The sequence below is a fragment of the Microtus pennsylvanicus genome, chromosome 5 (genome assembly GCF_037038515.1).
Source record: "Microtus pennsylvanicus isolate mMicPen1 chromosome 5, mMicPen1.hap1, whole genome shotgun sequence".
Lineage (NCBI taxonomy): Eukaryota > Metazoa > Chordata > Mammalia > Rodentia > Cricetidae > Microtus > Microtus pennsylvanicus.
Window position 1 is genome coordinate 104,885,195 of NC_134583.1, and position 25,565 is coordinate 104,910,759.

The 25,565-nt window shown below is 40.8% G+C and overlaps 1 protein-coding gene and 1 pseudogene across 2 annotated transcripts in view; both read right to left on the bottom strand.

The window, feature by feature from the left end:
• The window catches only part of Pip5k1b (phosphatidylinositol-4-phosphate 5-kinase type 1 beta), a 250,636-nt gene that overhangs the window by 182,275 nt on the left and 42,796 nt on the right, over nt 1-25,565 (bottom strand). The gene's annotated exons all lie outside the window — the stretch shown is intronic.
• Nucleotides 9,007-9,343, bottom strand: LOC142851152 (dynein light chain Tctex-type 3 pseudogene; annotated as a pseudogene).

Consider the following 25,565-nt stretch of genomic DNA (forward strand, 5'->3'; position numbering starts at 1 on the left):
AACAGGAAGGGCTAGACGCTCTGAAGCCTGTCCCATGCAAACTGTTAAACTGAATGCGACTGAAATTTGGTAGGCATGGCTTTTAAACCCATAGCTCAGTTTGTAGGCAGGAAATGGAGTTTTATGACCCACAGAGTTCAGTCACCTAAATTTCCCACGTATAAGGAAGCAGTGAGGATTTTTCTTCTTCACTCCTTTCAGTTCATTCTCTAAGTTATATTTTATTTTGTGTTCAGGTGCATGTGCAGCATGCAGAAGTGGAGGTCAGAGCCACCTTGCAGGGGTTGCGTCTCTCCTTCCACCCTGTGGGTTACCGATGTCAAGCTTAGGCCTTTAGTCCTGGCGGTAGGCACCTTTCTCCTCAGAGTCAACTCACCGGCCCCACACTCTTATTGTGAAAATGTCTGTCCCCGAAATGAAGCCGCTTTTCACCACACAGTGCCCCTGTCCCTGTGAATGTAGAACGGCAGCTTACACCTAGAGAGGGCATCTGTCCCAGGTAGCTTTTAAATATTTTGGGAACATTCCTCAACCCCTTGCTAAGAATTGCCAGGATCATTATCTTCTTGTGCAGATGTGGGAAATAAGACTTTGAGAGGTTCACTAAGTTATCTTAGCTGAGTAAGAAGCTAAGCATTGAACACTCAGGCAGGGTGTTAATCATCATTTGCTATTGACCTCACAAATACCAAGGTTCTTCAAGCTTGCTATTTTCCTGTGTCTCAAAATTTTTAAAATTTTTTTAGCAGGCTTGATGTCTTCAATTGTAGGCCAAAGATGGATGCCCCAATGTTTCGGAGGAACCCTGGGTGACTATCCAGGCAGCCAGCTATGTCTGTAATTTCTATAGCTTTGAAAGTTTTGCATTCTTCATTCTTGTTTACTTAGGTAATATTATATCCTTCTCAGATCTCTGATAGAGCTGAAGATAAAATAGTGTGGAATATTCCTTTATACATGTGTGAATATATGTCACTGTGATTGGTTCAATAAAGAAGCTGACTGTCCAATAGCAGCACAGGACAAAGTTAGGTGGGAGAACCAGATTAAGGGCACTGGAAAGAAGAGAAGAATTAGAGGGTCACTGGCCAGACACAGAGAGGAAGCAGGAGGTCCAAGATAAAAGAGAGGTACTCCATGTTCTATCATGCAGAATATAGATTAATAGAAATGCTTTAATTTAAGTTGTAAGAGCTAGCTAGTAATAAGCCCAAGCTATCTATCAGTCAAGCATTTATAATTAATAAGTTTCCATGTGGTTATTTGGTAGTTACTGTTGAGACACAGAGAAACTCCACCTACAAAAGGTGCCCAAACATCCAGCAGCATAGATTCACATACAACCTTAAAAATAGGGGAGGCAGGTTCCAAACACATGAAACACAGTCAAACACAGCTTCTTGGTAACCACCTTTACCTGGGTAAGCTTGATACCACTAACAGAAGAGCAGCTCCTTTAAAAGGTAGCTTCCTTGGCTTGGTGCTAGCTGCTAGTCAGCACAGCTCTTTTAAGAGGCCCTGCTAATAAACACTTAAGTGGGGTTTATGAGGAACAGGCAGCATGATACTTGGTGGCACCTTGGACCCAACAATTTCCCAGAGCTGAGGTGGTAAATGTGGCCCTTGCCAATACCTCCACCATGAAGCTAAGCTCTCAGGGAACCAAAGGGGTAAGGAGTCAGACACCAATGCCATGCACTAAGCTGCACCATGCTGGTGACTAATACAGCAGGTGAAGACTCATCTCATGCAATCAAAACAAACAAACAATACAGATACTCAGCAAAGGCAGATCCAGATGGGAAAAAAACCTTTAAATGGGTTACAGTCTGTTAAAAATACACAAAGGCTTGGGATAAAAAAGAAAAAGGGTATAGACAGTCATAAAAATAGTTTTAAAATAATAGTAAAGTCCTTAAAAGGGAGTAAAGTAATATAAAAGAAAAATTTACGTAAATATGCACAGAGACTCTGAATTCTGTGTTGTTGTCTTTGACTTTTTTTGGCTGCTAAGAGACACTGGATTATGAAAGCTGCTAGATTAACTCAACCTATACATTTTAAAAATACCTTGATTTCAAACTGAAAGTAAAAAGGTGTGTTGCTTTGGGGAATAGGTTATGCTTTTATTTCCAGAGGAAGTGAGATGCTGTGGATTCATTCAGGCTAAAGATGATCAGGTTGATCAATGAAGACCCCCCTGAGAATCCTGTCTACAGATATATAGAAATAAACCTTCAAATCTACAAAACACATACTGTATATTTTACCTGCTCAAACATAAAGCAAAAAAAAAATCACCTTTAACTGATTTGTGCACGCTACATATCCCATACTTGTATGTTACCTTTAAAGGTTTATGTATTTTCAGAACAAGGGGATCAAACACCAATGAAAACAGAGGGCCCAGGTGATGCAGCCCCTCAGAATGCCTTTGTTATAGTCCCCTCAGAATTCTGAAAACAAAACAGATTCAAGGCTGCTGACTGAGATGACCAAGTAGACTAGAGAACAATGCTCACATTTCCAAAAGATGGATTATGGGTGGTTGTTATCATTTAATGGGGGTTGGTTACAAGTTGTTATTGATCATAGTCAGGAAAAAAATCTAAACAAAGGAGTTAAAGTCAAAGATCTCTTTCTAAAGGATAAAAGGAAAACATGATATTCAAATTATAGGAGAAAAAGGATAGATTATTGAATCTAATTTTAAAAACAGCTATTACTATCAAAATATTTTACATTGGTATGGTTTTTGGCTTATTGATACAAGTTTAAAGTTAATTTTGTTATACTTATATATTTTTCTACTCTTGTTTAGGGTATCACATTTATTCATTTCATTTAAAAGTGTAATGCATAATTAAGAAATACAGATTAATACTTATTCATCTATAATAGTCAAACTTATAGTCATGTTAGGTATATTTTCAAGTTCATAAATAGATATATTTAGATAGATAGATGAGATTCACAGGACAAGGTTAGGCGGGAGAACCAGATTAAGGACACTGGGAATAAGGGCAGAGTCAGGGGGTCACTAGCCAGACACGAAGAGGAAACAGGAAGTTCAAGATGAAAGAGAGGTAGCACCATATGGCAGAATGTAGTTTAATAGAAATTGGTTAATTTAAGTTGTAAGAGCTAGTTAGTAATAAGTGTGAGCTACTGGATGAGCATTTATAATTAATATTAAGTCTCTGTGAATTTATTTTGGAGCCAGAGGTCCTGACAAAAACTCTAACTACAAGATAGTTATAGTTATAGTCTTCCTTGTTACCAAATTCAGAAAAGAAACACAAAAGAGGTAAAATGTAATTGGAGAGGCTTTATGTGGATATTCTTGCCTCATATTGGGCACCACTTGTAAATGGAGAATATTCTTTCTTTACCTGGCCACTCAGATCTGAATAATCACACAGAAACTATATTATATGGCTCAGGCATATTTCTAACTAGCTCTTACATCTTAAATTAACCCATTTCTATTATTTTATATTTTACCACAAGGCTCGTGGTTCGTTACCTCTTGCTTCTTGGGTGGCTATATGGCATCTACCTAACTCTGCCTTCTCCCTGTATTCAGATTAGTTTTCCCACCTACCTATATGCTGCCTTGCCATAGGCCAAAACAACTTCTTTGTTAATCAATGGTAATAAAACATATTCATAACATACAGAGGGGAATGCCACCTCAGTAAAGTGTATGGGTTGAGAGACATTAAGTTGTTTATCTAAGAAGATGCTTTAAGATGCAAAATGGTATCTTTTAGAATGATAATACAAGCTATGATAAAAAGTAGTTAAAGTATAAAACTTTAGACTCAAGAAGATAAGACAGATAATACAGTATTTTCTCTGAATTTGTCAAATACAAATGGACTGGACATTGTGAATGTAATTCTTACCTGATAATTGTTCTGATTGTACTTAGTTTTACTACATTAGAGTTAAAACCTTTCCCTTTTATTTAGACAAAAAGGGGGAAATGTAGATATGTGTATACTGTGAAGAGGTATTGCTCTGAGGTATTACTGTGATTGGTTTAATAAAAAGCTGAAAGACCAATAGCTAGGCAGTAGGTGTGAGTGGGACTTCCAGGCAGAGAAAGAGGAAGTAGGAGATGAATCAAGCTCATGAGATGCCATGGACCCACAGAATGAATCAGACATATAGAATGGGAGAGAGGTAAAAGCCACGTGATAGAATATAGACTAATATAAATATGGGTTAAGTTATAAGAGTTAGTGGGACAAGTGTAAGCTAAGGCCAAGCTTTCATAATAAGTCATTATTTGCGAACTGGTGACCCAAAGAAAAATCCGACAATATCCAACCACCCTTCTCATCAGAAAAAGATAGGAAGTTCATCTAAGTGTATGAGTCAAGAGATATTATCAAGGTCACAAAATTAAGTAATTAATATTCCCTATTCATCCCAAAGCAGTCATAAAGACTCCTGCAAAGGAATAGAAACTAGAAGTCCCCTACCCAAATGCTTGTCAGCAAGTACATTAGCGTTGAAAGGGGACAAATGATTTCTTTGAAGTCAAAAGGGCATCCATCGCAGAGTGAGGATGTTTTCTATCCCTTGGGATTGCTCCCTGGTGTTCCCTCAATTCTTTTCTCACTTCAAGCACGCACTCCTTCAGTGTTTGCTAAGGTCAGTATGCTGACAGCGCTCAAATCTGTATCTTTAGAAAAGGCTGACCTATCTCTAAACCACATCACATCTCCCAGACATTCCTATCGTGTGCGCCACAGTATTTTCAAGCTTATCTTGATAATGAATGGACTCACATCTTCCTACCCCAAAACTACTGTTCCTCCTGAAATCAAATTGTGTAAGAGTTTCTCCAGATAACTAAGACAAAACCTACCCCTTGCTTCTCCTTCATTCTCAGCTTGGCTCCCACAGGTCAGATCTCAGCAAGTTGCGAGAAGAATGCCTGTCTGCACACATTGTCACTGAGGACAGAGACTGGCTACCATGAGGGTGGGGACTTCGCCAACATCACAGCAGTCCTGGATACCAGATGTAATAGTGAAACTTTTTTTTTCTAAAATAGTGAGCAAAAGGAAAGGTCCCGCCAGACGGTGGTGGCGCACGCCTTTAATCCCAGCACTCGGGAGGCAGAGGCAGGCAGATCTCTGTGAGTTCGAGGCCAGCCTGGTCTACAAGAGGTAGTCCCAGGACAGGAACCAAAAAGCTACGGAGAAACCCTGTCTTGAAAAATGAAAAAAAAAAAAAAAGGAAAGGTCCCTGTGAGTTCATTCAGAAGTAAGAAAGGCTTTTGACCACTTTTCATGGAGAGGCAAAAATAAAGAGGTTTCGGTGTACACCCCACGAGTGCTGCTTGTCACATGCAAAGGACAGAGGTCTCTTGTCAAATGTGGCAGAAATGATGAAGGAATAGGGCTGTCTTTTTGCTTTGGGTAGGGGCTGACTGGGGGGTGGGAGGGGACACCTGATGTCTGTAAGGAAAGACTTCACTTGATGCCAGAGAGGATGCCACAGGGTAGGGGTAGGGGTGGAGATTTGACAGAACAGTGAAATGGGTTACATTTGGGGATTTTTCCAAATCCAAATTGAGAACCCCTCCCCTTTTAATTCCATCAGGGTGCCAAGTAGGCTCCTCTTCCCATTTTCTTGTGGAACCCTAGGGAAACAAGCAACACAGAATCACGGGGCATGCGACAAGGGCCAGGGTTTCCTTCAGCTTGTTCTTGCCTGAGAGGTGACTGTGGTAGCAGAGCTATGGATGAGACAAAGTTGAGGTCACTGGAACAAAGTGACCTAGAATGGATGGAGATGAAATTGAGGGCACAAGTAACCGGCTATAAATATTTATTCGAAGCCTATCAAGTAGCCTTTGGTTTTACAGTCTCCAAATCTGGAAGGATTTATTTCTCCTCTCTTTCTTGAACTGTAACTCACAATGCTATCAGAGTGCTGATAATGATTCATCCATTTCCTCATTGACAGCATAAATATGTCTCCCTTTCTTTGGCAAAAGTGAAGGGAAAATGCAATTAGTGCCACTCCTCCTACATCATCTCCAGACCTGGCCACAAGCTGGAAAGGGGGCACAGGAGATGCGGCAGTAAAAGCTGCCCCGACTCTTCATACTTAAATTGCTTTTAGAAAATGCAAAATCTAGAGGCTCAATTAATCTTAACGATGCATCAAAGAACAGAAGATTTCCCTAGGCTAAAAATCTCCGCACACGAAGAATTCAGAAGAACAAAAACACCCTGAGGATGGCAAAGAAAGGGACTAGTTTCCCGCAGAGGTCATTGGCATCTTTTTTGTGAATCTGTGATCTTTCTGCCTTCCCCATGATAGGACTACAGGTGTGCACCTCCACACCTGTAATCTTATTTTAAGTGTAAAGAAACATCTCAATTTAAAACCATAAAGGCCAAATGCTTCACAATTTGCAGACATATATTTTAACAAGTATCCAAAATAACAAATTCTATTATTTTTATTTTACAAAATTTTACAGTTTGACATGCATGTGTGTGCATGCATGCAGGTCCATGTGCATGTGCACACATGAGTGGAAGCCAGAGGAAGGATATTGGGTGTCCTGCACTCTCTTACCCCAGGAAGGCAGTCTCTCACTGAAGGTGGAGCTCTCCCCCTCCTGACTCCTAGTTACTTGGCCGGCCAGCAGCCCCAAGGATCCAGATCCTCCAGTCTCTTCCTGCCCCCTCGAACCCCTACTCCCATTGGTGTGGTTACTGGTGTATGCAGTGATGTCAGGGTGCTGGGGAACTGAACTCAGATCCTCAAGCTTGGGCAGCAAAAGCTCTTACCCATGGAGCCATTTCCCCAACTCCTTCTTTTACCAAATTTTAATGTACTCAGGAGTACATATCAGGTTATTTTCTACTTCTTTTTAAAGTTAATTTTACTGACAAATTTATAAGCAGAAAACAAAGTCTTCCTAAGAATACAGTTTGCTGGGGGTTGTCAAGCATGTGGTCATGTAACTAGGGCCGTAATCAGTTACTGAATTTTAGCTAAGTGTTCTACGCCCCTTTTAAGATGATCATACAGATTTTTCTATTTTAGTCAGCTTAACATGCAGAAAGCCTTCTCTGCTATCAAGCCAAGCTTCCACTCTTGGGATGGAATTCACCTTGTCAGGATATTTATTTAGAGTCTGTTCGATGGCATATTGTTGAAAGTCTTTCCATCAATACTCAGAAAAAAAGATTGATCCGCAGTGCACATGTCCACACACACCCTCCTTGTCAATTTCTAGTATTAGGATCATTTTGCCACATTAACAACCCCTTAGTATGGTCAGAAAACGGTGAAATGAAATTACATACCTGGCGCTATAAATCTGGCTAAGAACCCATGATTAGGGACTTATAGGCCCAAGAAGGAAACTACTAATTTTTTTTCTAAGTAGACATAGTATTAAACTACCCTATGGATTCAGATCTTTGACCCATAAATTAGTACAGCTCCAGTGCTCATCAAGGAAGGGTATGTGGTGTGTGTGTGTGTGTGTGTGTGTGTGTGTGTGTGTGTAGACACTAGTTAACTCAGAAGTTCACAACTGGTCAAAGGGCAGAGAGAATATGTGTCTGTGGAGTGCTCGGTCACAAGTGGGACTTCTATATCACACATCTATCTCCCAAGGTTCAGGGATCATCGAGGAGGGGCAGAATGAATGAATATCAGAGACAGAGGTGGCGGGGGTGGGGGCTGAAGTCAAACAGTGTCTTCTGGTGATGACAGGACCACTGCACCCAAGCACTCACACCAGCTGTGGCTGCCTGCACAGGACGTGTACAAGACCCATTAACATTCCCACGTGGAACAGGGAGCAGCTCAGAGCCTCTGTCCCTCACTGAGGAACTATTGACAATGATGGCTTCTGAGAAAGGAGGAGCCGGGTTTTTTTTTTTTTAAGGGCATGGTCCTGGTAAATCACCTAAGCTCTGGTGGATGGCTCCACACCTGTGAGTTTACAGGTAGCACAAACTGGACTAGGTGTGCCATTTAAGAAAGGGGGATGCAGAGTTGGGAGTGAGAATGGACCAGGAATGAGCTAGAGGCTAGAGTGGATAATGAATATGATCAAAATATAGTGTATATATGCATGAAATTCTCAAAATTATTCATAAAAACTATATTTGAAAAGGTGAAATAGTCACATGACCACTCACTGACTTTTGTGGGAAGGTTCTAGGAGTTTATTCCCCGTGACTCAAAGACTTCTTCTATAAGCAGTGACACTGCCTTCCTTAATATCAGCATCGGGGCATTTATTAAACCACTTGGGTCTTTCCTTTTGAGTTCAATGGTTACCTCTTGATAACCATTTCATTTCCTTCATGGCTACTCTCTTTTGGAAGTCACTTTGATAAAGAAAATGGTTCTAGACACACTGACCACTAGGTTTTTCTAGACACACTGACCACTAGGTATCCCCACAGTGGTTTACATGGTAGCTCACAGTATTTTTGGTGACTTCTCTTCTTCCTGAAGTCCAGAGACCTGGGCCTTGAGCATGCTGGGCATACTCACTGAGCTACATTCCTACCCTAGTTTTCCTTTGATTAAAAATGAATTGTGTAGACAGTGTACAGAGTAATGGGTTCCATCATGGCTTCTTCATAGGCATGGGTATGTTTGTCCTCAGTTGTCTTCCACTCCTCCCTCCACCCATCCCCTGGTTCATTCTGGCTCATTCTTTCCTTCTCCCACTTAGTCCTTCCTTCTGCGCTTTTAGCCCCCTCCTTTTAAAAAATTTTTCTACTCTTGTTTATTTTTACTCTTGCTAATATAAACGAGACTTTTTGGTATTTTTAAATGAGATAATCTGCCAACTTTTGCTTATAATATTCAGGATTTTGCTGTTGATGATAGCTTTGAAGCATATTGCACACTTGCTATCTAGCCCATTACCAAGTAACTCGGTTTAGGGAAGGATACACTCACAAAGGCTTAAGTTACTGGCTCTAGCTCAATGTATTTAGTTGGTTACAGGACAATGACGACTGCAAAAACATTAATGATGCAGTGTGTGGTTCATGTCAGATGGTTCTCCTATCTTACAGTACAGGTTCCATCAGATTTAACATCCCGAACAGGAGCTGGCCATGCGAACGCCATATGCATGCCTCTGGTCCACTGCACAATCACAGTGTATTTATAAGCTTTTCCCCACTTAACCAAGTGCCCTGGGGATTGTCCACTATGCTTGCAGCCCACTGGTGGTTTTGACTAACCCTCACCGCCTAAGACTCCATCAACACTCTTTGACTATAGTATCAGCATTGAAGCCAATCTTGCTGCAGGACCTCTGGTACCCCTGCATGGTGACTTTGGCTGTGAGATATTTGTTAATTATACAAAAATTTAAAAGCACACAGGAGGTAACACATGAAAATTACCAATAATCTCACCACTCAGAAATAACTGCCTGTGGTATTGGCACAGAAACACTCTGGGTGTTCATCTATATTCATGCCTGTCTGTTTTATACATCCAATGCTCACTAAATTGCAGTTTCCATATTATCTACTGTGAACACCTTTTCTATATCAACAAAGATTTATACCTTCAATTTCAATGTATGTGAAGTATGACTATATCATGGACTTGTTATAACATCGTATAGTAGATAACCACAAGTCTCACTGTGCCTCCTTTACTCACCTGAGACTACAAAGTCATATTTTGTTATCATTATGCCATATCTCTTTGCAAGCCTCATTTTATATAGCTACAAGGCATCTAATAGATAAAAGAACCACACTTTAATTATATGTTTTTAAAAACAGTATTCCCAGCATTTGATATAATGGCCCTTACCAATCAAATTATTTTCTCAAACTAAATTTCTTAGTTCAGAATATCTAGGTCAGAGATAAGCACTCCACAGCCTAGTAAAAGTCCTTGAGAAAGCCCATAGCAGTGACATCCCAAAGAAGACCTGAGCATGTTCACTGCATTCGCTTCAACTGTGGTACTCCCATTCTTCTGAGAGGTAATGACAAAAAGTAGGGCTCTCTTTTTTTAGCTTTTCTTTAAAATTGTGCATTTTCAAACATTACTGACTCTATAATGTGTCCATTATTCCTTCCGAGGAAGTCATCAAATCACCTTATAAGGTTGCATAATATCTATCTGCATACAAGATAGCCCAAACAAATTACATTTGTTTCTCGAAATCTCAGGTCCTATTTTGCTGCAGGATTATAGTAAAGAATGCCTTCTACTTTTAAGGACATCTCTGGTCCTGTTGCTTAGAGTTTTACTTTAAATTTATTCTGACCCAGAGAAAGGAGGACAACAATTTTTCTCCGCGTGCCATCAAATAAAGATTCAGACCGAGTATGTTTCGTTACAGCACAGAGTCGAGTATAACACAGTCAACACTCATTACAGTGTAAGCATCTGATCAACATTTCAGTACAACACAATCTCATCTCCAGCTGCTCCAGGGAATGGACCATTACAGTGACGCCAAAGAGAAGCAAACTCTGCTTCATCACAATGCCAACATCTGTCCTGCTGCAAGTACGAAAACCCAGAGTGGTTTTGCTCAGAGCTTTCATTTTGAAACATGCCTTTTGTTGTGAACAATTGTGACTGATTTCCTTTAGAGCAACACATGGCGAATGCTCACTTTTTCATTTAAAAAAGAAAAAGAAAACCAGTAAGAACAAACAACCTGCAAGTGAATTCAAGATAACCAGCAGCAACTGTAATTCTATCAGAGCACTTTGGTTAAAATGTTTAAAAACAGTTCCCAGAATGCATATCCCAAAGGCAGAGTAGTAGCATGGCTTTTTTTTTTTTACTTTTCAAAAGTCTAGTTGTATTTAAAATGCATGCATCATATTTTAAATCTTCAGCATTTTAATAAAAATCACTAAAGGAATGCTGATGGTTACAATTTAAAAGATAAAACCAAACTTTCTGGCTATTTGCATGTTTATAATTCAGAGACGCGACTAGGACTTTGGAATAGAGGAGAGAACAAAAGATTCAACTTTCGCAACAGTAATTAGGGTAAATTCTTGGGGTCTGCCAACAGTTGACAAACTTTTGCAAATTTATCTACCATTATAACCTTTGGCGGAACATACAAGTAACACTCTAGTCTTCAATGTAACCATGAATTTGAGGCTGTGTCTACAATTCCTGCAGTGCACGATGTTTTCGCATGCCCCTCTCTGTTTCTCTGCCTAGACTGCTAGATTGTCCAAGGAAACCATTCACTTTGTTTCTTGTCTCTCTGTCTCTGTCTGTCTCTCCCTCTTTCTCTCACCCTCCTTCCACTCCCTCCCTCCCCCTCCATAGCGAGTTCCAGGCTAGCCAGGTTACACAGTAAGACCCTGTCTCTAAAGCAAAATTAAACAATAATCAGTTTAGCGAAAGATGGTACTTGGAAATGGAAAGGTGTCTTACATAATTAATAGATGTGTGTATTCACCCACAGTGGTGGGCTTACCTACCATTCCCAGAAACACGCCACAAAATAGCTTCCAAAAGCAACAGACAAATAAATGCTACGGAGACCACTTCTTATTGAGATGAAAATAAACCTTAAAATATCTCCAAGAGAAGCCAACACCTTAAAGAGAATCACAAGAAACTAGGAAGCCACACTACGCCCTGCATGCTAAAGCAAAAGATGGAACCAAACAGTGCTTACTACAAACAAGTAACTGAACATTGAAAAGTCAAAAAAGGAGATGTCCGTAAAAGGAGACAGTGGAAAAATGCACAGTGGTCACCAGCATTCCCAGACAAAAGCCAGGCTTGCAGTAAATGGTGTCTAGCTAACAGGGGGTAGAGGAACAGGGATGAGCCAGGGAGGCAGCCACGCCTGATGAGACCAGCCCTCCATCACTTCACCTGAATTCGCTCCCACTCTCATCCCTCCATAAGAAGCCACCGAATGTTACACACAAGCTCAAGGTTTACCAGTGCACAAGAAGAAATCATACCGGTTTGCCATCATCATTACAGCTGATGGTGCCCCTGTGAGCATTTGTCTTCCTTGTCTCTGATGGTTCTGTGTGAACAGATTCACAAGAGTCTCATCAACTTTGGAAAACTGATGAAATAAAGTTTATATAGCTACAAAGCTTCAGTTTGTATCTTTAAAAAAAACACATAAAAAAAAACCCCCCAAAACAAAACTTTATCAGCACTATTATGCCAACATTCACTGGCATGGGCAGTGCAGACTTTGCTTATTTGTTTTAACCCCTGCATAATACAATTGTGATTACCCCATCAACAACACCTGCCAACATGTGCTGCCTGCTATTCTGTTAGGCCCCGTCTGAAACATTTTACTTAGGATAATTCATCTGAAACTCTTAACAACTGTTTTACTAAATGGGGAACCAGGGAACAGAAAGGTTCAATGTTCTTTGTGTACCCCCACCCCCACCCCACATAGCCAGGCGAATCTCATACTTGGGTCACAATGGCACAAAGGGAGCCCCCTGCTGCTCTGGATTCCACAGCCATGAACTCAACTAATTACAGATTAAAACGTTATATTAAAAAGGGTGGGCTGGGCCCACATTCAATAACTTCAGCCTCTCTCTCTCTCTCTCTCTCTCTCTCTCTCTCGCTCTCTCTCTCTCTCTCTCTCTCTCTCTCTCTCTCTCTCTCACTATAACGTAGCACAATAATTATTTCCACAGCTGTGATGATTTGAATGACAGTGGCCCCATAGGCTCATAGGGAGTCGTGCTATTAGGAGGTGTGGCCTTGTTGGAGGAACTGTGTCACTGGGGGCAGGCTTTGAAATTCCAGGAACTTAAGTCATTGTCACTCTTTCTTCCTGTGGCCTGTTGATTCAGTTGTAGAACTCTCTGCTCCTTCTCCAGCACCTCGTCTGTCTGTGTGCGGCCATGCTAACCACTATGACAACAGTGAACTAAACCTCTGAAACTGTAAGCCAGGCCCAATGAAATGTTTCCCTTATTAAGAGTTGCTGTGGACATGGCATCTCTTCACAGCCATAGAAACCCTAACTAAGACAAAAGCATTTCCATTGAACTAGATGTTATGTTTAACCTAGAGATGGTTTCAAATATACAGGAGGGTGTAAGTCATTTACATGCAGAAACTGTTATTTTATGTTCAGGTCTTTAACCATCTACTGATTTTGGTGTCCTCTAGGGATTCTGGAGACACAATTTGAGGCTGTGTCCATGATTCTTGCAGTACACAATCCTTCTGCACACAGCTCTTATTTCTCTTCCTAGACTGCTAGATTAGTTAAGGAAATCATTCACTTTTGTTTCTTGTTAGCCATCACTTGTTGATTCTTCCAGACTTGGTTCAGATAGGGCTTACCCTCTAAAGGTCTTTTCCGGTACCCCAGCAGAGCCTAGGAGAGGTCAGGTACTCCTGTGTTCCTGCCACCATGCATCTAGTCACATGGGACACAAGCATTGTGAATCAGTGTGCGAGCCTTACTGAGCCGCAGGTCTTCTGCTGCTGCTAGGCCTCCAGGGGAAGGCTTGCCATGGTGATCTGTACCACTCCAGGGGACCTCCATTTGCACAGACCAAGGAGTGATACAGTCTCACCTCACAAGCTGCAGCATATGGCAACAACAGAGTGTTCACTGCATTTCAAAGTCCTGCCACTGAGGAAGATGCACTCGCTAGCATTCATGGGTGATGGAAAGGCCCAGAAGAGATCTCAGTAAATGTGACACCGAGCTTGGGCACTGAGCTCTCCTAACTCACGTCTTTTCCTTCAAATCACTTCATCAGGGGAAGTTTACATGGCGCTGTCAACCTAAAGGCATGTATGAATCTTGTGGCCTAGTAGAAAGACATTCAGGAAATCTCGGCTTTAGCTCCTCAGTTTCCTGTGTTTTCTCTAGTTGTTAACGGTGAATTTTGAGATCTCTCTCCAGGCTTTTGATAATTGCATAATTAATCTGCAAATGGATGTGGCATTTCCACCCGAGATGTAAATAATTATAGCAAGAACCAGATATAAAAATCTACTCAAAAGAGTGGACTGGAATGCAAATGAGGATAGTCCAATGTTTCTATTTTAATGAGCATGTTCACAAGGACACTACGATTTTATATTCAGAAAAACAGCATTGCACAACTTTCAACCACCTACTCATCAGAGGAAGAAAAAACTGTCTCCTGAACTCGGGAAAATATTTGAGGCATCTAAAAATTAAGATGAGGTAACACATCCCTTATCCTTTATAAGGACGTGTCTTTCTACACACAGGAACACAATCCTGGGTTTAAGAAAAAGCGTGCTGCCAGCTTTAAAAAACAGCTAGAAGGCTGGAGAGACAGCTCGGCAGTGAGGAGCACTTACTCCTCTTGCAGAGTGCCCAACAGCCACTCCCAGTACCTCTGTCAGAAGCCTCTTAACTTCCTGAAGCTCCAGGATGCCCTGACCTCCAAAGGCACCTACACTTGAGTTCACAGACCCTGAAAGAGGTACACATAATTTAAAATAAATATTTTTTAAAAACTAACAAACAGCTAAAAATTAGGCAGGCTCCATCGAATAGAAATACTTTAGGTATCCTAGGGTGCTATTTGTTCTAACTCCTTCCATTAACTCTAGCTAACTAATGCAGAATGAGAAGAGAATGGAGGGACAAAAAGCACCACCTCTGACATGATTGTCTTATACAGAATGGCATCGTGAGAGGCAGATACTCGGCTGAGCTAAAATAAGATTATCCTGAATTATCGGGCGGGCTTGATATCACTGTAAGGCTTCTTTATATGGAACAGAGAGGCAGGAGAGTAGGCATTCCTGAGGTACGAGTGCAGACTTCCCAACCAGTTATAGCTGGCTTTGAAGAGGAAAGGAGGTTCTAGGCCTACTTTCTAGATCCTACCAGAGCCTCCAGAAAACATTTTTAAATTTATATAAGCGAGACTAGGTTGGGGCCACTGATATTCAGAATTACAGGGCAATGTGCCACAGCTGTCAACTTGACACCAGTCTAGATTGGTGTATGGCTATATCGGCAAGGCACTGTCCTAACTGGCAACTGGTAACAGTGGTGCACAGCCCACTGCGGGCAGTGCCATACCTAGGCAAGTGAGCCTGCCCTGTGTAAGAAAGATAGCCAGGAGAAGTAAGCCAGGAGGCACCCTCTACGTTCCTGCTGCAGTTCCTGCCTCCGGCTTCCTGTTCTGAGCTCCTTCCCTGGCTTTTCCTGGACAATGGACTGTAATCTGTAAGTCAAATTAACTCTTCCCTCACTGAACTGGTTCTGGTGAGTGTTTTATCATAGCAACAGAAAGCCAAAATAGGACAGAGCAACCACATAGCAGGAATAAGGAACAGGCACTGGAAATCTCACCTGAAAAAAAGAGAACACATTATTTCTATAATCTCTAAGGTGGCCATTTCTTCTCTTACCCTAACTCTTCATGCCTGTCCGTAGAAATGATGCAAAGCACATTCAAAATTGTGTAGAATTCTGAAGTTTTTTTTTTTAAGATTTATTTATTTATTATGTATACAACATTCTGCCTCGATGTATGCCCACACACCAGAGGAGGGCGCCAGATCTCACTACAGATGGTTGTGAACCACCATGTGGTTGCTGGGAATTGAACTCAGGACCTCTGGAAGAGCAGACAGCGCTCTTAACCACTGAGCCATCTCTCCAGCCCCCAGAATTCTGACGTTTTGTACATACAAAGTTTGTTAAAGTTCACAAGGGCCAGACTAGCATAGAGAAGAAAATCTGAATGATTCAAATTTGCAACATTCAGGCCAGAGGCCTTGAGCCACACCACACTCTGGGTCTCACAGAAGTTCACTGTAGGACCAATAGAAGAAGCACCCAGCTCCAGTTAGCTTTCAATTCCTTATGCTCCTAGTAACTAGAACCACCTGCTATCTGTAATCTGATTGTTGGCCAGACTGACCTCAGTCAACAAATATATCTGCACTCCATGCAGTAAATGGTTCAACAGGCACACTAAAGGGGAGCATTCTTTAGAGTGGTTGGTTCATAGGAGTCCCAAATGCTTCCCCATAGCCCGCCCGCTAGGCTAAGCTGAGGCGAGGTTTTGGCACCTGTTCATCTGATTTGAGCATATTTGTGAGCACCTCTGAGCCAAGTAGGCAGTATGTCCTTCAGTCCTAGGAGCAAAACGGATGGCTTGTGCTCACAGAGTTTACACTCTAGGCAGAGAGAAAAACAGAGTGGGTCGTAGCTGAATGTCAAGTTTCAGTTGGGAGAAGATTCCAGGAGAGTGTGCCCACCTTTAGAGTATGTCCATGGTTCTTGGACTGCTAAGAATTAGACAGGCCATCAACCAAAGGTTGTGAATATGACTTCCCTTCCCACAAAGCTCCAGCCTTCGCAGTTAAGGAAAACTGCCTTAGATGAAGATAGTGCATAGACCTTACTCTCCATTCTCTACCTCACAGCCTTTTCCTGGGCTAGTCCTGTTTGCTTTTGTTTTTGCCTGCTTGTTGTTCTATAACAATTATTACTACTCAGCAATATTATATGTTGGTTCAAAGTTATGGAACAATTTTGCTTTGTAATAAAAATTATCCAAGCATTTTATTGTTCATTTGCTTGTAAACTGGGGACTTCCATTTATTGATTCCAGACTGGAATAATGGTGCGCATATATATATATATATATATATATATATATATATATATATATATATGTGTGTGTGTGTGTGTGTGTGTGTGTGTGTGTGTATTTAAATACAAATATATATATTCATTTATTTAGAAAGAGTAATCTGGCTTTAGCACTTCTAGACCTGGTTAATAAAACTTACTGATTTGCGAGAGGCACTAGGTAAGATGGTTACTTAGCATTGCTTCTTTTCCTCTGTAGCTGAACAGCTGCTCCATCCCTGCAGAAAGCAGTGGACATGGCGGAGCCACAGGACCTGTGTGTGCTGTGAAGCTGATAGTTTAGTGGCCATAAGTGTTCTGTCTGCCCAGATTGATTGACAGCTGTATACTTGATCCTGGTGCTGGGAATCAAGCCTTGAAAGAACTTCCAAATCTCCTAATGTATTATCAAAGGAAACAAAACTGTGCAGCTCCTGGTCCCCCTGCCTGGCCCTTGAGACATTTCTTTTTACTATGTTGCAGAACCCTTCCCTTACGGCATTGCTACCCAAAAGTAGAATCCATAATACATAAGTAATTTGAAGTTTTCTGGCATTTAGAGTTTTTAAAAGTATAAAGAACAGTGAAATTTTAATACTTTAACTCCATATATTAAAATATCACTTTAGCAGGTAGTTAAAATAAAAATAGGGAACTACACATTTTCTATTACATAATTTGCTGTGTAAGTGATGTCTCACCTCAGATATTAAGTTTTCATTGGAAATGTGTGGCTGTATCTATCTATTTGATATGTGCCCTTTAAGTGGTCTGTATAGAACATTTACATCTTACTGTTTCTTCTCTCTGCTTTTCTTCTTCTGTTGTTTATGGCCCTGTTTTTGCTTCATGTACCTTTCTGTAGTATCCATTTTATAGTGTGTATGTGTGTTTTGTTTGCTTGTTTGTTTGTTTTTAACTCTATGTCCCATTTGGTGGATTTTGAGTGGTTCACCTTGAGATTATAATACAGGCATCACACTTGAGATATATTGTTCTTAACTCAGTTGGAATATAAAGACCATAACATGTATGTACCTTTGCCCTCCTTTATGCTTTTATGGCATATCACATCACCGAAGACCTCACCAGGCAACACTAGTTTATTTTCTCTCTAACCATCACGCGTATTTGAAGGACCAAATGAGAGCAGCAGCGTTCTTCAGATAGTCGGTATTTCCTTTACTTCTCTGCCTTCACTTCATACGGTCCACATTCCTCCTGGCATTATTTCCTCCTGTCTGGAGAACAGCGTTCAGCAATTTTCTTACATCGGGTGTCCTGGATTTTCTTAGTTTTCAATCATCTGAGAAAATCCGAAAGTTCCGGAAGAATGTTTTTGCTGGATATAGGCCTCTGGGTTGACAATCAAATAATTTTCTGTTATTATCATTGTCACCTGCTGATAGTGTCCACGATTTAGATCCCTTGGGCAGCCAGATCATTGCTCCTTGGCAGGCAAGGAACTGTTTTCCTCTGCTTCAAGGCTTTTTTCGTCCCTGGGTTTCAGCAGTTAGATAAGGATCTGCTTGAGCGCATAATTCTCTGGGTTTACTCTGTTTGTGACATTGCGCATCTTGGATCACCAGGCGTGTTTCAGAGACCCCACCCCCCTCCTCCTATTTACAGCCCCAGTGCTGTGCTTGACTTCTTTCTTCTGGAACTCTAACGTCAGAAGCATTATTCCCCTGCCATTATTTCACTGGTCCGGAGGCTTAGTGTACTCCCATCCCCACATCTCTCTCTTTGTCCTTAGATTGTTCCACTGTCTTCTTCGTCATGCCCCTTTGGATCCTAAGTCTTAATGGTTTTAAGTTTTCAGTTCTTGTATTTCTGTGCTTCATTTTAAACTTTGCTGTTCTATATATCCTTCCCCCAGGCATAGGCTGAGGTCTTCCATTGTCCACCTGTTTCAAAGTGTCTTCTTCCTTGGTTTGTCAAACACCTTTATAACAGCTGCTTTGATGTCTACCAGAGAACCACAACATCTGTGCCAATCTCAGTATTGGTTTCTCTTGACTTCCTTTCTCCATCTGAACCCAGGATTTCTCCCCAGGCTGCCAGACATTTGGAATGTTATGTTATGAGGCTGTGGGTCTGTGAGAGAACGGTCCATTGTGGTTTCCCCAGGTGACTGTCCCAGCGAGGCTCAGGCAGCCAATCCCTTTCTGTGGGTTGTGGTTTCAGTCAGTTGAGTCTTCAGAGACTTTGCACAGACTTTCTCTTTTGGGCACAATGAAGTGAGATGGGGACCAGATTTACTCTTTCTTCGCCAGCCTCGGGGAACTTCAGATTACGGGCTCTTTCCTTTATCTCTTACAGTCTGCACATAGCAGTTCCATGCATTCCAGCCAGGCTTCATCGCTGCATTCAGTGGGCGGGGTCAGAGTGAAGTATGTTTATCTCATCTTATTGGGAACTGGAATTTCTTCACTATATTTGGACTTCATAAACTTTGCAAATGAAATAATAGCCTCATATTCCCGTTTACTTCAAACATAGTTAATTGTTTTCCAGGGACTAAATTTTATATATATGTATATATATACATATATATATATATTAAAACTATGTAAAAAGGCAATTTCACAGCCCCTCTGTAGAACTTAGTATTCATATATGGCTACAGATTACATTACTGACACAGTAATATTAGAGCGTCAGATCGAAGCATCTTCAAGGGAAGGCAGGAATGAAAACAACCAAAGGACCACTTTCCACTATGGATTCTCTTGGAAAGAGGCAGGCACTCACATGTCCCAACATCTTTCTGCCAAGGGGAAGTTTCTGATTCTCTTTTAGTTAGGATAAACCAGAATCAAGTCTACTGAAGCTCCATCTTAAAAATCTTTGCAGCAGTGCTGGGCTCTTTCTCTTAAGTTTCCTTCCACACTACAAATGTCAAGTTATTAAGATACCAGATAGGCAGTCCAAGTCCCAGAGATGTGCGTCTACCAAAGACTACGGCTAATTGTTACATGTGGTTGCCACAGAGGGATGACCAGAAGAAAGATTAAAAGTTACCTTTCCCTGAGCTTTCCTGCCACAGAGGGATGACCAGAAGAAAGATTAAAAGTTACCTTTCCCTGAGCTTTCCTGCCACAGAGGAATGACCAGACGAAAGATATTAAAAGTTACCTTTCCCTGAGCTTTCCTTTTTGGTTGGTTGGCTTTCAGCTTGCAGATGGCCTTATGAAACCCAAACTGGATACACAGGACACAGGGCAGCCACCAATGCATTCTAAAGTGACTATTCCCATGCACAAATAAGAAGACAAGGAATTAGAAAAATCTTCACAGTGTTTCTAATTCGAGTCCTTTCTTTCTCTTGTCTTTTGACAAGCAAAAGGAGCAGCTATGAGCTTTTGAAACTAATAGTATACAAAGGAGGAAGACAGAATGACCTGTCTTTAAGAGCATTTATGTAAAATATCACATGGCCAAAGGCCCTAAAAAAGCAACTCCGGAATTTAATCTATGGAGTAAGGCAATGTGTCCTAGCTCCTCTCCACAGCTTTCTTTGTGCACAGCAGGAAGAAGCCACACTCTTAAAACCACGGGGTCAGTGCCAGATGACTGATCAAAGATGGCAAAGTGAAGTCTACAGGCAGCTCAGGAAACACGGCCAGCTTTTAGAGGCCACCCAGTAGCTCAGAGAAAGGGGGTATTTGTTCATGTGACCTTAAGCCTTGCAGGGGTCAGGCAGGATCACCCCAGCTTTGTTCTTTAGATTTGTGAAGGATGCATGGGTCAATGATCATTGGAGGACAGGGGGGTGTGGGGGTGGACCTTGTGAAGCCATCCTGGGTCATCCTCAGGGCTCTGGCCATCTCTTTCTCTAGCTCTGAATAGAATATCTTTCACACATTGAGGGAGGGAGGGAGGGAACCCAGACCCAGAAAGACAAATATAATATGTACTCACTCATAAGAGGCTTTTAGACATAAAGCAAAGAAAAAACAACCTATAGTCTACAACCTCAAGAGAAGCTAGACAACAAAGAGGACCCTAAGAGAGACATACATGGATCTACATAGAAAAGCGAAAAAGACAAGATCTCCTGAGTAAAATGTCATGGGGGGGGGGGACATATAGCTTAATAAAAACAATAAAAAAAATTTTAAAAAATCTCTTTCACTCCAGATTCACAGTCCACTAATTAATATAGCTCTCTCTGTCTCTGTGTGCCTGTTTCTCTCTCTGTCTTTCTCTCTCTTTCTCCCTCCCCGCCATCTCCATGCTCCATATCTAGATAGCTCAGGTGACTATAATGTTTAGCTAAAAGGATAGTACACATTCCTGTAGATACAGTGCCACAATAATTAGCTTAGCTATAACCTTCAATATCCTTCACATTTAAATTGTTAAAATTGGTGCATGTGTGTATGCTTGTGTGTATACGTGTGTACATATGTGCAGCTGCCCATAGGAGCCAGAGAGGATCCTGAATTTCTAGATCTGAAGCTGCAGTAGTTGTGAGCTCTTCCTGTAGAAGAACAAGAAGCAATCCCACCAGCTGAGCCATCTCTCTAGCCCCCATAGTTTCCCAATTCTGAGGGGGTAAAATCCTATATTATTCACACAGCATAATTTAATTAAATCAGATATTTTTGCATGAAGGAGCACAACAAATAAGAAAGGTGTATACCTAAGAAAGGACACAAATATAACATAAATTAGAATTTTACATCGGCACCAAATAACTTTTTGCAAACCACTGCGGATTTCCTTATGCAAATGGTTACTCACAAAGAGACTGAAAATATCCACGCTCCTAACCCTAAAATGGAATCAGTACTCTAGACAAAGAGTAATTCTTTAGAAAGGGCATCTCTAAAGTAGGACACTATTAAACAAACATTTATCTTTCAATGTAAAATTGTACAGCTTAGGCATTGAGTTACACTATACATCCAAGGTCTTGCTAATTTTGCACAGAGAATTCAGACTGGACACAAGTCCATGTATTGCTGATCTACTTCTCTAACATGGATATGCTACACTTCACATTTCTTCTCTATAGATCTTTCAAAACCAGCACATCAGCAAGTCAGGCATTTGTTAGACATTTCCTAAAATAGACTCATTTACTGGGTTGGTGGGTCACCTTCCTGTGGGTAAGATCACTAGGCAAGTGGCGTTTACCGCAGCGCATCAAGTAGGTCACACATGAGTAATGTGTTACTGAGAACATCTTTTTAGAGAGAGAGAGAGAGAGAGAGAGAGAGAGAGAGAGAGAGAGAGAGAGAGAGAGAAACAACCTGTCACTGCCAAAGTCCTAGAAGAAAGCTACAACTCATGCATGACTTAAGGCTGTAAAAATATAAATGATGGAAACCGGAAGATAAAATTAACATGCAGAAATACTGTGATATTCCATCGGCAAAATGTAATAGCGTCACTGAAACTACAGTAAGCCACTAGGCAAAAGTCGAGTTCTTTGCATTCTAGAAATAACCAAGCAGCATATGTGATGGGCTAAAATTCATGATATAAACAAAAGAAATACTAACAAAAAATACTAAACAAGCCGTGGGAAGCCAAACAGAAACATACCCAATTGCCATAAGACTGTGTATTTTTTATGATAGGTTTAAAAGAAAAATGATGAAATGATGTATTCATTAAGTGATATAACAAATGTTAAAGCTAAGGGTAAATATAAGAGTTTCTGCCCCAAAAGATTAAATATTGAAATATAAAGATTTAAATATTATGTAGCTTTTACTAATATAGCATCAGAGGTTTTCTTTATAATTTGACAAAATGACTCCAATGAAGAATAATCTTCAAGAACATTTTTGGGGAAAAGATGAGCAAGCAGGTTTGGTGATGTGGGAGTGTCATATATCAATCTGTTGATTTCATTGATTAAGCAATAAAGAAACTGCTAGGCCCATTTGATAGGCCCACCCTTAGGTGGGTGGAGTAAACAGAACAGAATGCTGGGAGAAAGAAGCTGAGTCAGGAGTCGCCAGGATTCTCCCACTCCAGGCAGTCGCAGGTTAAGATCATTCTTGGTAAGCCAGCTCGTGGGCTAAACAGATTATAAGAAATGGGCTAGTCCAGGTGCAAGAGTTAGCCTAGAAGAGGCTAGATAGAAATGGGCCAAGCGGTGTTTAAAAGAATACAGTTTCCGTGTAATTATTTCGGGTAAAGCTAGCCGGGTGGCAGGAAGTGGCCTGAGCTAGCCATGTGGGCGGCCGGGTGCCGGGGATGCAGCCCCGCCGCTCCTGATACAACAGTTTGGCCTACATTAAAACTATTTTATCAGCAATAGGAACTGAAACCTATTCTGTTCCATTCTTTAAAAACAACCTGGACTGCTTTGTGGAAAACAGGATGTGATCACATTGTAATTTCTATATTGCCTGGAAAACTACGTTGGGGTATATAAGCTGTAGAAAAAAGCATACAGTGGAAAGTACATAGGAAACATGTGAAAAGAATATGTAAGAATAGAGAATAAAGAGGGAAACCATCAAAAAAAATAAAAACCCCAATAACCTGGAATACTGAGCATGAAGAAAGGCCTCTGACTCAAGCTCTTGGGGGTGGAGGTGGGAGGATCTGGAGTTGAAGGCCTGTCTCAGATTCCAACAAACTCAGCCTGGACTCTATGAGACCCTGTCTCAAAGAAAAAACAAAGAAGCCTGGAATCAGTGCTCAATTAACAGGGCACTTCAAACCGATGTAAAAAGAAAGATTTTTGAATCATGATGGTGGACTGCCTATCTATTTTGAAATGATCAAGTTAGATCCTGTCTCTGGCCTTACACAATAGCAATTTTGTTGTTGTTTGTTTTGTTTTTTGAGACGGGGATTCTTTGTATAGCCCTGGGAGTCCCAGAACTAGCTTTGTAGACCAGGCTGGCCTTGAACTCACATCTTTCTGTCTCTGCCTCCTAAGTGCTGAGACTAAAGGTTTGCAGAAGAACCACTGCCTGGCTTAAAGGATACCTCCCCTTTTTTTGGAGGGGCAAAGGTAAATTTTTAAAGGAAATAGCATTTCCTCCAAATTTTCAACTTTCACCATGAAAAAATAAACCACAAAAATTAAGGTAATCTTTACAAAGTAATAGAATGAAGAGACCCGTCTAATCATAATAAAGCCCAGATTAATGGGGAAAAAAGAATACACCTGATAGCATAGTATTATAAATATCTCAGAAAAAAACAAATCAAAAAAGGTAAACAAGCTGAAGAAATTATCTGTAACAAAAACAAAAACAGAAAGAGTACTAATAATTACAGTTAACACAGATGTCTGTGGATTCATCTGAAGAGCAAAACAGTCTCGAAAGGATAGACATAAAGTATGGACAAATGACATACAGTATAGACAAATGACAAAGTATAGACAAATGACATACAGTATAGCCAAATGACAAAGTGTGGACAAATGACATAGAGTAGAAACAAAGACATAAAGAATAGACAAATGACATAGAGACAGGGAAGATAAAGCAATTTGAGAAAAAGTCATGTAAATGTCCACAAATTGCATATATGCCCAAACCAGAGAATGTACAATCAAGAAATATTACAAGAAATATTTTTAAAATCAATTATTTAAAAAGCTCAACATGCTGCAGAGTGGTGGTGCATGCCTTAATTCCAGCACTCAGGAGGCAGAGGTAGGTGGATCTCTGAGTTCGAGGCCAGCCTGATCTACAGCTATATAGAGAAAAAAAAAAAGTGATTACATGCAACTTTCAAGCAAGCTGGAAGCAGAACGCCCCCATCCCTGGTCTAAATCTGGGTCAGTGTCTTCCCAGGGATAAACTGAGCAGTGCACAAATACCCTAATGTCTGACAACCATGCTGATCTAGTAATTGCATTTCCAGGAATCTGTCCTAAGGAAATGACCCTGGATATTAAAAGCATATTTCTGATAGTTAATGATTAAAATTATAAATTTCAAACAGTAGATTTTTTTTAACAGATTTTCCTGGGGAAGACTTACGAACAGACGAAACGAAACGGAATCTGCAGATTCTCTGAGTCACTGGTGCTACTCAGTAATCTCATTATGCTAATCACCAAGAAATAACCATTAAAAATGCTTTTGAGTCCTACTTAGATGCAGAAAAATATTCACAATATCTTACATGCTTTACCCGCAGATTTTAAAACAGCATGTCTTCCATGCTCCTATCCTAAAGAAAATTTGGAAACAAACAGAAACAGAAAGGATTGAAGGACGCATTCCAAAATGTTGCCTTCTTTAATTACTTATATTTTGTATATTTTCCACAATGGAAAGAATATGGATTCCTTTCATCACAAACAAGCAGACTTACAGTAGATTTTCCTTGGTGAAGACTTCCTAAGAATGGAAATGGGATTCGCTACTAACTACTTTGGGGCTCACACGCCTTAGTCAGTGAGCTCAGGTACTAGAGCTAATGTTTAGAGAGTCTTGGATACCCTGACCCTTCTCTATTTTCACTAAAAAGCAAAACCAAAGGGAAAATTAAAAACCTATCTTGCTTGTTTTGGACACAATGCCACTCTCATCTTTGTCCTATGCCTGACGATCCCTGCTCTTAAACCCTCTTCTACCTTTCTAGTTTGAACAAGTCAGACTCCAGCACACAGAACTTAAAATACAACAGAACTCTGTCTGTATTCCAGATATGACCTGTCCCATCTGTCCACAGCACTGTCCCTTCTTCCCCAGTCCTTTATCCCATCTCAAAACAAGATGAACCTGCAATAATACCCCTCTTTACAATGAACCACACCCAGTAACCAGGAAACTGGAAAGTGGAAGCAAAGGGCTCAAAAGCAGATCTACTCTGGGTCTTGGCCCTTTAAGTGGAGAAAGAGCTATTCTCCCATTCACAGAGGGCAGAAGTCCAGGGGATCAGTTAAAACACAAACTGGAGATCACAGTCAAGGAAAGACGGATGA